The following is a 13,606-nucleotide window of genomic DNA, read 5'->3' on the forward strand; positions in this document are numbered from 1 at the left end:
CCTTCGACGGAACGTCCGCGACTGGGCCAACGCCTGCACGGCCTGCCAGTGGGCCAAGGTCCACCGCCACACCGAGGCCCCGCTGGCACCTTTCACCGTGCCTGCACGGCATTTCGACCACGTCTACGTGGACCTGGTGGGTCCCCTGCCCCCATCGCGGGGGTTCACCCACCTGCTCACCATGGTGGACAGGACCACCAGGTGGCCGGAGGCCGTGCCCCTCACCTCCACCACCACCGCCGACGTGGCGCAGGCGTTCATCGCCACCTGGGTCGCGCGCTTCGGCGCACCAGCGGACATCTCGTCCGACCACGGCCCACAGTTCACGTCCGAACTTTGGGGTGCAGTCGCCCGCTCATTGGGGGTCACGCTGCACCGCACCACGGCCTACCACCCCCAAGCCAACGGGTTGTGCAAGCGGTTTCACCGCTCCATGAAGGCCGCACTCATTGCCGGCCTTCAGGACGACGGTTGGACCGACCGGCTGCCGTGGGTCCTTTTGGGCCTCTGCACGGCCCCCAAGGAGGACCTCCGGGTGTCCGCCGCCGAGCTCGTCTATGGCCAGCCGCTCCCCGTCCCGGGCGAGTTCGTGCCCGACGCTACCAGTCCCTGGTCCGCCGCACACCAGCGCTCGGACCTCCAGGAGGCCGCCCGCCGATTTGCCCCCGTGCCAATGTCCCGCCACAGTGGCCCCCAGTCCTACGTCCCCCCCCCGGCGCTTCGCACAACGGAGTACGTCTTTGTGCGTCATGACGCGCACCGGGGGCCACTCCGGCCGCCGTACGACGGGCCCTTCCGGGTCCTGCGACGGGGCGACAAGTCCTTTGTCATCGACGTTGGCGGCCGGTCGGACCGGATCTCTGTGGACCGCCTCAAACCGGCGCACATGGACGTCGACCGACCACCACGGTTGGCCCTTCCTCCGTGGCGAGGCCGCCCCCCATCCACAGTTCCCCCCGCTCGACCACCCACCACCACGTCGGACCCCTCCCCACGACCCTCCAGGGGTCACTTCGGCCGGGTCATCCGGACCCCCCTTAAATTGACCCTGCCGGTGCAGGTCGATTCTGGAGGGGTGTGTGTAGCGGTTACCGCTGGATGAACACAATCGCCTTGCACCGGCCAGAACACGGCTAGACGCGCCTCTCCCGGGCATGCCCGGACTCACTGTTCCCGGGCACGCCCGAACCTCCTGGGCACGCCCGGTCTCGTCTTTCCGGGGCATGCCCGGTCTCGCCTTTCCAGGGCTCGCCCAGAGCATCCGGGCATGCCTGCTAACGCCTTTCCAGGGCTCGCCCAGAGCGTCCGGGCATGCCCGCTATCGCCTTTCCAGGGCTCGCCCAGAGTGTCCGGGCATGCCCGCTATCGCCTTTCCAGGGCTCGCCCAGAGCGTCCGGGCATGCCCGCTCTCGCCTTTCCAGTGCTCGTCCAGAGCGCCCGGGCACGCCCAGCCTCGACTTGCCAGGCCGCAGCCAAACACGCCCGGGCAGGTCCAGACTCGCCTTTCCAAGGCTCGCCCTTGACACCCGGGCATGCCCGGTATAGCTTTTGCCGGGCAAACTTCCCGACATAAATGTGTATATATATTGCTGCCCGATAAACGGGCTTTTGTCAGAATACCTGAGCTGTTTTGTTTCAATAAAGCAACTCGGACGAATTCCGTCTTTGGTCGCGTCAATTCTTTCGACTCGCGTTGGAGCGCAGCTCCTTCAATATAATAATTTCTTTATTGAACTTGCATGACAATGTAATAATAATAATAATAATTCATTTATTTTGTGTAGCGCTTTTCCAGAAGCCCAAAGGCGCTTTGACAGAGTGGCAAACATAATGCATAACAATACATGAAAACAACAATTTCAAAAAAGACAAGAATCAATAGGGAAATATTTAAAGCAAAAGGAGGGAGAAGGAGAAGAGATAGTCAGGGGTTAAATGCTGTGGGTTGAATGTTGAATGCAGTGTTGAACAGGTGGGTCTTTAGTGATGTTTTGAATGTGGTGAGTGAGGAGGAGTCTCTGATGGTGTGACGTAGTGAGTTCCAGAGGGTGGGCGCAGCGATGGAGAAGGCCCTGTCCCCCCAGGATCTGAATTTGGTCCGGATGGAGGGGGTCAGGAGGTTTGTACCAGCAGAGCGGAGGTTGCGGGTGGGAGTGTGTCTGGAGAGGAGGTCAGTCAGGTAGGATGGGGCCAGGTTATGGAGGGCTTTGTATGTCAAGAGGAGGATTTTGTACTGGATTCTCTGGGGGATGGGGAGCCAGTGAAGCTTGTAAAGGACGGGGGTGATGTGGTCACGGGTCCGGGAATGGGTGAGTAGACGGGCAGCGGAGTTCTGAATGTATTGGAGTTTATTGGTGATTTTTTAGGGTGAACCATAGAGGAGGCTATTGCAGTAGTCCAGACGGGAGGTGATGAAGGCGTGGATGAGGGTTTCTGCAGCCGTGGAGGAGAGGGATGAGCGGAGACGGGCAATGTTTTTCAGGTGAAAGAAGGCTGACTTTGTGATCTGTTTAGTGTATTTGTCGAAGGAGAGGGTTTGGTCAAAGATGACGCCAAGATTCCGGATGTGAGGGGAGGTGGATACTGGGATACCGTCGATGTTGAGGGCAAAGTTATGGGTGGATTTTGTGAGCGTTTTTGGGCCAATGATGATTATTTCAGATTTATCACAGTTAAGCTTGAGGAAGTTGATTTGAAGCCAGGATTTTATTTCAGTGATGCAGTTTGTCAGGATAGAGTGGGTGTCGGTGGAGACGAACTTGGTGGAGATGAAAAGTTGGATGTCATCGGCGAAGCAGTGGAATTGGAGACCATGACGGCGGATTAAGTGACCGAGCGGGGACAGGTAAAGGATGAAGAGGAGGGGGCCAAGAACTGAACCTTGGGGGACACCTTGGGGGAGGGGAGCAGTGGGGGATTTGCAGTTATTGATGGAGATGAACTGGCATCTGTCATAGAGGTATGATTTAATCCAAGAGAGGGCAGTGCCGGTAACGTTAAAGGTGGATTCAAGTCGGGTGAGGAGGATGGTGTGATCGATGGTGTCAAAGGCAGCGCTGAGGTCGAGGAGGACGAGAATGTTGAGGTTGCCAGCGTCAGAGGAGAGGAGAAGGTCGTTGGTGATTTTGAGGAGAGCAGTTTCAGTACTGTGGTTGGACCGGAATCCGGATTGGAATGTTTCATACAGGTTATTGGCAGAGAGATGAGGGAGAGATGAGGGATGAGGATGTAAAAGGGAGAAATATATCAATGAATTATCTCATAATTTCTACTTAAAATTAAGTGGAACATCACAAAGTGTCGGATTTGATTTTACATTGATAATAATTTCACAGGGAACACGGAGATTCACTGGATTATTGGATTCGATGAAACCTGTTAAAATGAAATTATAGCCTACAATGTATTATGTAAATATACAAGGTATTATGCAAATGTAATGTATAATGTCAATGTACAATGTATTATGCAAATATACAATGTATTATGCAAATGTACCATGCAAGTATACTTGATGCATGGACACGTCACGGGATGTTGTTACAGGTGTCAACTTGTTGCACAGCAACACATACACCGCCCAGTGGGTGACAATAGCGTGCATGGCAATGCTGCAGGGATGTACCTCTGGGTCTGGCGTCACTTCCGGCCTGGACGTGGACCGTGGTTTGCTTGAACTGACATCGGCTCCGTGTTCTTTTCCACATGCGGCTCAAACAGTGATCGGGTCGGATCTTCTGAGGAAAAGGTTTGTTCAGAGTTTCTCATTTTATTATCAATACTGAGAAAGATATTCTGTGAAACGATCATTTGAAGTGAGTAGTGGCGAGCTACGGCACGGGAGCGGTAGTGATGAGAGCCATGTTATACCTTATACAGTAGTCCGAAAATTATGATTGCCAATTATTATTACGCTTACTTATGTCAGATCAGGTCAATGAAAGGATCCGATTATGCATGACACTATAACGTGTTAGATCAGGTCATTGAAAGGATCCGATAATGCATGACAATATAACATGTTAGATCCGGTCATTGAAAGGATCCGATAATGCATGACAATATAACATGTTAGATCCGGTCATTGAAAGGCTCAGATTGTGCATGACAATACAACATGTTTGATCAGGTCATTGAAAGGATCCGATTATGCATGACAATATAACATGTTAGATCCAGTCATTGAAAGGATCCGATTATGCATGACAATATAACATGTTAGATCAGGTCATTGAAAGGATCAGATTGTGCATGACAATACAACATATTTGATCAGGTCATTGAAAGGATCCGATTATGCATGACAATATAACATGTTAGATCAGGTCATTGAAAGGATCCGATTATGCATGACAATATAACATGTTAGATCAGGTCATTAAAAGGAGCCGATTATGCATGACAACATAACATGTTAGATCAGGTCATTGAAAGGATCCGATAATGCATGACAATATAACATGTTAGATCAGGTCATTGAAAGGATCCGATAATGCATGACAATATAACATGTTAGATCAGGTCATTGAAAGGATCCGATTATGCATGACAATATAACATGTTAGATCAGGTCATTGAAAGGATCCAATAATGCATGACAATACAACATGTTAGATCAGGTCATTGAAAGGATCCGATTATGCATGACACTATAACATGTCAGATCAGGTCATTGAAATGATCAGATAATGCATGACAATATAACATGTTAGATCCGGTCATTGAAAGGATCAGATTGTGCATGACATTACAACATGTTTGATCACGTCATTGAAAGGATCCGATTATGCATGACAATATAACATGTTAGATCAGGTCATTGAAAGGATCCGATAATGCATGACAATATAACATGTTAGATCAGGTCATTGAAAGGATCAGATTGTGCATGACAATACAACATGTTTGATCAGGTCATTGAAACGATCAGACCATGCATGCCATTATAACATGTTAGATCAGGTCATTGAAAGGTTCAGATTATGCGTGACAATATAAAATGTTCGATCAGGTCATTGAAAGGATCAGATTATGCATGACAATATGGCATGTTAGATGAAGTCATTGAAAGGATCAAATTATGCATTACAATATAACATGTTATATCAGGTCATTGAAAGGATCAGATTATGCATGACATTATAACATCTTAGATCAGGTCATGGAAAGGATCCGATCATGCATGAAAATTCAATATGTTCGAACAGGTCATTGAAACGATCAGACTATACATGTCATTACAACATGTAAGATCAGGTCATTTAAAGGATCAAATTGTGCATGACGTGTTAACATGTTATATCAGGTCATTTAGAGGATAAGATTGTGTGTGCATGCCATGATAACATGTTAGATCGGTGCATTCGAAGGATCAGATAATGCATGACATGACATTTTAGAACTGGTCATTGAAAGGATCAGACCATGCATGGCAATATAACATGTTCGATCAGGTCATTGAAAGGATCAGACCATGCATGACAATTCAACATGTTCGATCGGTTCATTGAAAGGATCAGATTGTGCATGACATTATGACACGTTAGATCAGGTCATTGAAAGGATCAGACCATGCATGACATTATAACATGTTAGGTCAGGTCATTGAAAGGATCAGATTATGCATGACAATTCAACATGTTAGTTCAGTTCATTGAAAGGATTGAATTATGCATGACAATATAACATGTTAGATCAGGTCATTGAAAGGATCAGACCATGCATGGCATTATAACATGTTTGATTATGTCATTGAAAGGATGAGATTATGCATGACAATATGACATAATAGATCAGGTCATTGAAAGGATCAGAATATGCATGACAATATAACATGCTAGATCATCAGGTCATTGAAAGGATCAGATTATGCATGACATTATGACATGTTAGATCAGTTCATTGAAAGGATCGGATTATGCATGACAATTCAACATGTCTGATCAGTTCATTGAAAGGATCAGATTATGCATGACATTATGACATGTTAGATCAGGTCATTGAAAGGATCAGACCATGTATGACATTATAACATGTTAGATCAGGCCATTGAAAGGATTAGATTGTGCATGACAATTCAACATGTTAGATCAGTTCATTGAAAGGATCGAATTATGCATGACAATATAACATGTTAGATCTGGTCATTGAAAGGATGAGATTATGCATGACAATTCAACATGTTAGATCAGGTCATTGAAAGGATGAGATCAGGATCAGACCATGCAGGACAATATAACATGTTAGATCTTTTCATTGAAAGGATCAGACCATGCATGGCATTATAACATGTTAGATTATGTCATTGAAAGGATGAGATTATGCATGAGAATATGACATTAGATCAGGTCATTGAAAGGATCACATTGCACATGACAATATGACATGTTCGATCAGGTCATTGAAAGGATCAGACCATGCATGGTAATATAACATGTTAGATCAGGTCATTGAAAGGATCGAAGTATGCGTGACAATATAACATGTTAGATCAGGTCATTGAAAGGATCAGATTATGCCGGACAATTCAACATGTTAGATTTGGTTCATTGAAAGGATCAGATTATGCATGACAATATGACATGTTAGATCAGGTAATTGAAAGGATCAGATTATGCATGACATTATAACAATGTTATAATATAACATGTTGGATCAGGTCATTGAAAGGATCAGACCATGTATGACATTATAACATGTTCGATCAGGTCTTTTAAAGGATCAGATTATGCATGACAATTCAACATGTTCGATCAGTTCATTGAAAGGATCGAATTATGCATGACAATATAACATGTTAGATCCGGTCATTGAAAGGATGAGATTATGCATGACAATTCAACATGTTAGATCAGGTCATTGAAAGGATGAGATCAGGATCAGACCATGCATGACAATATAACATGTTAGATCAGGTCATTGAAAGGATCAGATTGTGCATGACAATTCAACATGTTAGATTTGGTTCTTTGAAAGGATCAGATTATGCATGACAACATGACATATTAGATCAGGTCATTGAAAGGATGAGATTATGCATGACAACTCAACATGTTAGATCAGTTCATTGAAAGGATCAGATTATGCATGACATTATAACATGTTGGATCAGGTCATTGAAAGGATCAGATTATGCATGCCATTATAACATGTTAGATCGGGTCATTGAAAGGATCAGATTACGCATGACAATATGACATGTTCGATCAGGTCATTGAAAGGATCAGACCATGCATGGCAATACAACATGTTAGATCAGGTCATTGAAAGGATCCGATTAAGCATGACAAAACATCTTTGATCAGGTCATTGAAAGGATCAGATTATGCATGCCATTATAACATGTTAGATCGGGTCATTGAAAGGATCGAATTATGCGTGACAATATAATATGTTCGATCAGGTCATTGAAAGGATCGAATTATGCATGACAATATAACATGTTAGATCCGGTCATTGAAAGGATGAGATCAGGATCAGACCATGTATGACAATATAACACGTTAGATCAGGTCATTGAAAGGATCAGATTAAGCATGACAATTCAACATGTTAGATTTGGTTCATTGAAAGGATCAGATTATGCATGACAATATAACATGTTAGATCAGGTCATTGAAAGGATCCGATTATGCATGACAATATAACATGTTAGATCAGGTCATTGAAAGGATCAGACCATGCATGGCAATACAACATGTTAGATCAGGTCATTGAAAGGATCCGATTAAGCATGACAAAACATCTTTGATCAGGTCATTGAAAGGATCAGACCATGCATGACATTTCAACATGTCAGATCTGTTCATTGAAAGGATCGAATTATGCGTGACAATATAACATGTTCGATCAGGTCATTGAAAGGATCGAATTATGCATGACAATATAACATGTTAGATCCGGTCATTGAAAGGATCCGATTATGCATGACACTATAACATGTTAGATCAGGTCATTGAAATGATCCGATAATGCATGACAATATAACATGTTAGATCAGTTCATCAAAAGGATCAGATTATGCATGACATTATAACATGTTGGATCAGGTCATTGAAAGGATCAGATTATGCATGACAATATAACATGTTAGATCAGGTCATTGAAAGGATCCGATTATGCATGACAATATAACATGTTCGATCAGTTCATTGAAAGGATCGAATTATGCATGACAATATAACATGTTAGATCCGGTCATTGAAAGGATGAGATCAGGATCAGACCATGCATGACAATATAACACGTTAGATCAGGTCATTGAAAGGATCAGATTAAGCATGACAATTCAACATGTTAGATTTGGTTCATTGAAAGGATCAGATTATGCATGACAATACAACATGTTAGATCAGGTCATTGAAAGGATCCGATTATGCATGACAATATAACATGTTAGATCAGGTCATTGAAAGGATCCAATAATGCATGACAATAAAACATGTTAGATCAGGTCATTGAAAGGATCCGATTATGCATGACACTATAACATGTTAGATCAGGTCATTAAAATGATCCGATAATGCATGACAATATAACATGTTAGATCCAGTCATTGAAAGGATCCGATTATGCATGACAATACAACATGTTAGATCAGGTCATTGAAAGGATCCGATAATGCATGACAATATAACATGTTAGGTCAGGTCATTGAAAGGATCAGATTAGGCATGACATTATAACATGTAAGATCAGGTCATTTAAAGGATCAAATTGTGCATGACGTGTTAACATGTTATATCAGGTCATTTAGAGGATAAGATTGTGCATGCCATGATAACATGTTAGATCGGTGCATTCAAAGGATCAGATTATGCATGACATTATGACATTTTAGAACTGGTCATTGAAAGGATCAGACCATGCATGGCAATATAACATGTTAGATCAGGTCATTGAAAGGATCAGACCATGCATGACAATTCAACATGTTCGATCGGTTCATTGAAAGGATCAGATTGTGCATGACATTATGACACGTTAGATCAGGTAATTGAAAGGATCAGACCATGCATGACATTATAACATGTTAGGTCAGGTCATTGAAACGATCAGATTATGCATGACAAATCAACATGTTAGTTCAGTTCATTGAAAGGATTGAATTATGCATGACAATATAACATGTTAGATAAGGTGATTGAAAGGATCACATTATGCATGACAATATAACATGTTCGATCAGGTCATTGAAATGATCAGACCGTGCATGCCATTATAAGATGTTAGATCAGTTCATTGAAAGGATCAGATTATGCATGACATTTTGACATGTTAGAACTGGTCATTGAAAGCATCAGACCATGCATGGCATTATAACATGTTTGATTATGTCATGGAAAGGATGAGATTATGCATGACAATATGACATAATAGATCAGGTCATTGAAAGGATCAGATTATGCATGACATTATGACATGTTAGATCAGTTCATTGAAAGGATCGGATTATGCATGACAATTCAACATGTCAGATCAGTTCATTGAAAGGATCAGATTATGCATGACATTATGACATGTTAGATCAGGTCATTGAAAGGATCAGACCATGTATGACATTATAACATGTTAGATCAGGCCATTGAAAGGATTAGATTGTGCATGACAATTCAACATGTTAGATCAGTTCATTGAAAGGATCGAATTATGCATGACAATATAACATGTTAGATCTGGTCATTGAAAGGATGAGATTATGCATGATAATTCAACATGTTAGATCAGGTCATTGAAAGGATGAGATCAGGATCAGACCATGCAGGACAATATAACATGTTAGATCTTTTCATTGAAAGGATCAGACCATGCATGGCATTATAACATGTTAGATTATGTCATTGAAAGGATGAGATTATGCATGAGAATATGACATTAGATCAGGTCATTGAAAGGATCACATTGCGCATGACAATATGACATGTTCGATCAGGTCATTGAAAGGATCAGACCATGCATGGTAATATAACATGTTAGATCAGGTCATTGAAAGGATCGAATTATGCGTGACAATATAACATGTTAGATCAGGTCATTGAAAGGATCAGATTATGCCGGACAATTCAACATGTTAGATTTGGTTCATTGAAAGGATCAGATTATGCATGACAATATGACATGTTAGATCAGGTAATTGAAAGGATCAGATTATGCATGACATTATAACATGTTCGATCAGGTCTTTTAAAGGATCAGATTATGCATGACAATTCAACATGTTCGATCAGTTCATTGAAAGGATCGAATTATGCATGACAATATAACATGTTAGATCCGGTCATTGAAAGGATGAGATTATGCATGACAATTCAACATGTTAGATCAGGTCATTGAAAGGATGAGATCAGGATCAGACCATGCATGACAATATAACATGTTAGATCCGGTCATTGAAAGGATCAGATTGTGCATGACAATTCAACATGTTAGATTTGGTTCTTTGAAAGGATCAGATTATGCATGACAACATGACATATTAGATCAGGTCATTGAAAGGATGAGATTATGCATGACAATTCAACATGTTAGATTTGGTTCTTTGAAAGGATCAGATTATGCATGACAATATAACATGTTAGATCAGTTCATTGAAAGGATCAGATTATGCATGACATTATAACATGTTGGATCAGGTCATTGAAAGGATCAGATTATGCATGCCATTATAACATGTTAGATCGGGTCATTGAAAGGATCAGATTACGTATGACAATATGACATGTTCGATCAGGTCATTGAAAGGATCAGACCATGCATGGCAATACAACATGTTAGATCAGGTCATTGAAAGGATCCGATTAAGCATGACAAAACATCTTTGATCAGGTCATTGAAAGGATCAGACCATGCATGACATTTCAACATGTCAGATCTGTTCATTGAAAGGATCGAATTATGCGTGACAATATAACATGTTCGATCAGGTCATTGAAAGGATCAGATTATGCATGGCAATTCAACATGTTAGATTTGGTTCATTGAAAGGATCAGATTATGCATGCCATTATAACATGTTAGAACGGGTCATTGAAAGGATCCGATTATGCATGACAATATGACAAGTTAGATCAGTTTATTGAAAGGATCAGATTATGCATGACATTATGACATGTCAGAACTGGTCATTGAAAGCATCAGACCATGCATGGCATTATGACATGTTAGATTAGGTCATTGAAAGGATCAGAGTATGCATGACAATTCAACATGTTAGATCACTTCATTGAAAGGATCAGATTATGCATGACAACATAACATGTTAGTTCAGGTCATTGAAAGAATCAGACAATGCATGGCAATATAACATGTTAGATCAGGTCATTGAAAGGATCCGATTAAGCATGACATTATGATATGTTAGATCAGGTCATTGAAAGGATGAGATTATGCATGGCATTATAACATGTTAGATCAGGTCCTTGAAATGATCAGACCGTGCATGCCATTATAACATATTAGATCAGGTCATTTATAGGATCAGATTGTGCATGACAATATGACATGTTACATCAGGTCATTGAAAGGATCCAATTATGCATGATATTATAACATGTTGCGATAGATGATCGGAATGGAGCTTGTGAAGAGAAACAGGTTGAGATGGTTTGGTCATGTGTTGAGGAAGGACGAAAATGACAGGTTGAGAAGAGTGATGGAAATGAATTTAGGAGGAATAGTCTAGTAGGAAGACTAGGTCCCCCTGCACCCCCAGGAGATATACTTCTAATCAGTGTTTCTAGATTGGAAAAAATGTGTAGAAAATGACTAGCTATGGCCCCAAGCTGTAAAAATGTCCCACATACCATTTTTATGCAAATTACTGCTGCCATTATCAAAAAAACGATTTTTGACATATCTCAGCCAATATTGCAGATAATTGAAAAATGAAGGTGTCTAGACCCATGTTTTGAAGGGCATAGATCATGATAGAACTATTCATAACATGATTACATGTGTCTATGGTATACTAGTATGCATATTAATGCTGTAATTACAAAATAATCAGTTTTACAAATGATAAGGATACGTTAATACTGCAGATAACTTAACATGGTACATAAGGGGTCTAAACCCAGGTATTTTCAAGGTTAAATGTCAACAAGATGCTCCTGAGTCTTGCATAGGGGCGGGACATTGGCAGTAACATTGGTACCACTCAACTTTTCTTCCCACCATTGACTTTGTATTGCGAGAGATTTTCACTTGCTTATTTAAAGGTTTCTCACCCAGCCCACGTAAAATCTACCAACTCCTGCTGTTAACTCCCAAACATATTTTTTTATGTTATCCAATCACAGTGCAGAAATGACAGACTAGAGATCCAAATTAGTGCTGCTATAGCTGCCATTTTACATTTCCATCCATGTAACATGCGCGCTCGCGCGCTCGTATCAATTGGTAATGTCGCGCGCTCGTATCAATTGGTAACGTTGATGTTATTGAATACCTCAGTTGAAAGTTCAGTCTTCCATTCCATCTGTGTGTTGTTCTTGGTATTCATCCTCCAATCTAGCCAGGTAAGATGCTAACTATAATGTTACTCACACTCTTGACTTCAGTTTCTGCATGAAATCATAAACAGGCAGAATAACAGCTGAGCCAGCTAGCACCATGTTAGCTAACGTTAAAGCTAGCCTCATCTATGTACAGTATGTTCCTAATGTCGGTGTAACTTAAACTTTTGTTAATGCCAAACATGAGACATATCTGTTGACTTCTGTATATGAATTGAACCAGAAAGAGGCACGACAGCTGAGCTAGCTACAGTAACTTAGCACAATGTTTCATTGGCCTAGATAGCTAACGTTAGTGTGGAAGAATTTAGATGTTTTAGCTATTAGCACTTTTGATGCCACTAAACATGGTTTAGTCAGCTAAAAAGTACCCTAGTGTAGAACATGACTCAGAACCTCTGTTACCTCACTGAAAACTCAGAGCCTCCTTTCACAGGCACTTTTAACATCATTCGTGATTTCTTATTTGTCATTTAACAGTGATGGTAGACATCGACAGCAAGCATGCCCAAAAGAAAACGGAGTGTAGAACCTGCAGCCCAAAGCTCTCCTCCTACATGCATCCTTCATGTACCATCCATGTCTGATCATGGGGATTTCACGCCCCTCCGTAAAATTAAAGGATCTGCTTCAGAAAAACTGCAACTGCTTCAAAAGATCCGGGATAGACGTCTCAACCAACCGCATGACTCCCCATGTCGTATGCAATCAGTATGTGATCAGATCCCGGCAACTCTTCCTGATGACCTAGAAAGAGTAGGATATCACAGCAAGTGTTATAAGCACTTTGTCCGCCACTTTCATCGTCTGGGAGATGATACAGAACCAGGGCCATCAACCTCATCATGGCATCACTCTCCTCGTAAACCAGGAGGTTCTGCTGAACCCATCTTCCCGCCAGAGTGTATATTTTGTGAGAAAGTTGAGACCAAAGATGCTCATCGCAATACTGAGAGGCCTACAACCTTCCCATCCTTTAAAAACAAAGAAAATGCATGGGAGCAAATCGAAACACGGGCTGAGAAAATGGGTCTCTATCGACTCCATCGAAAGGTGAAAAACAAAGACCTCTTTGCATGTGAGGCCAAACACCA

At 41.8% G+C, this 13,606-nt stretch overlaps 1 protein-coding gene across 3 annotated transcripts in view; it reads left to right on the plus strand.

Annotated features, from left to right (window-relative positions):
• LOC137416663 (uncharacterized) overlaps positions 1 to 13,606 on the plus strand; it is a 209,070-nt gene that overhangs the window by 127,601 nt on the left and 67,863 nt on the right. The window contains exon 1 of one of the 3 annotated variants that reach the window (XM_068102302.2): positions 3,639 to 3,748. The exons of 1 other annotated variant lie outside the window; for it this stretch is intronic. The gene's annotated coding sequence lies outside the window, so the exon portion shown is untranslated. Of the gene's footprint in view, positions 1 to 3,638; positions 3,749 to 13,606 lie in introns of those variants that run through there. One more of the 3 variants, XM_078770321.1, reaches the window with a different exon arrangement.

This window comes from Myxine glutinosa, chromosome 1, assembly GCF_964187855.1.
Source record: "Myxine glutinosa chromosome 1, kmMyxGlut1.1, whole genome shotgun sequence".
Lineage (NCBI taxonomy): Eukaryota > Metazoa > Chordata > Myxini > Myxiniformes > Myxinidae > Myxine > Myxine glutinosa.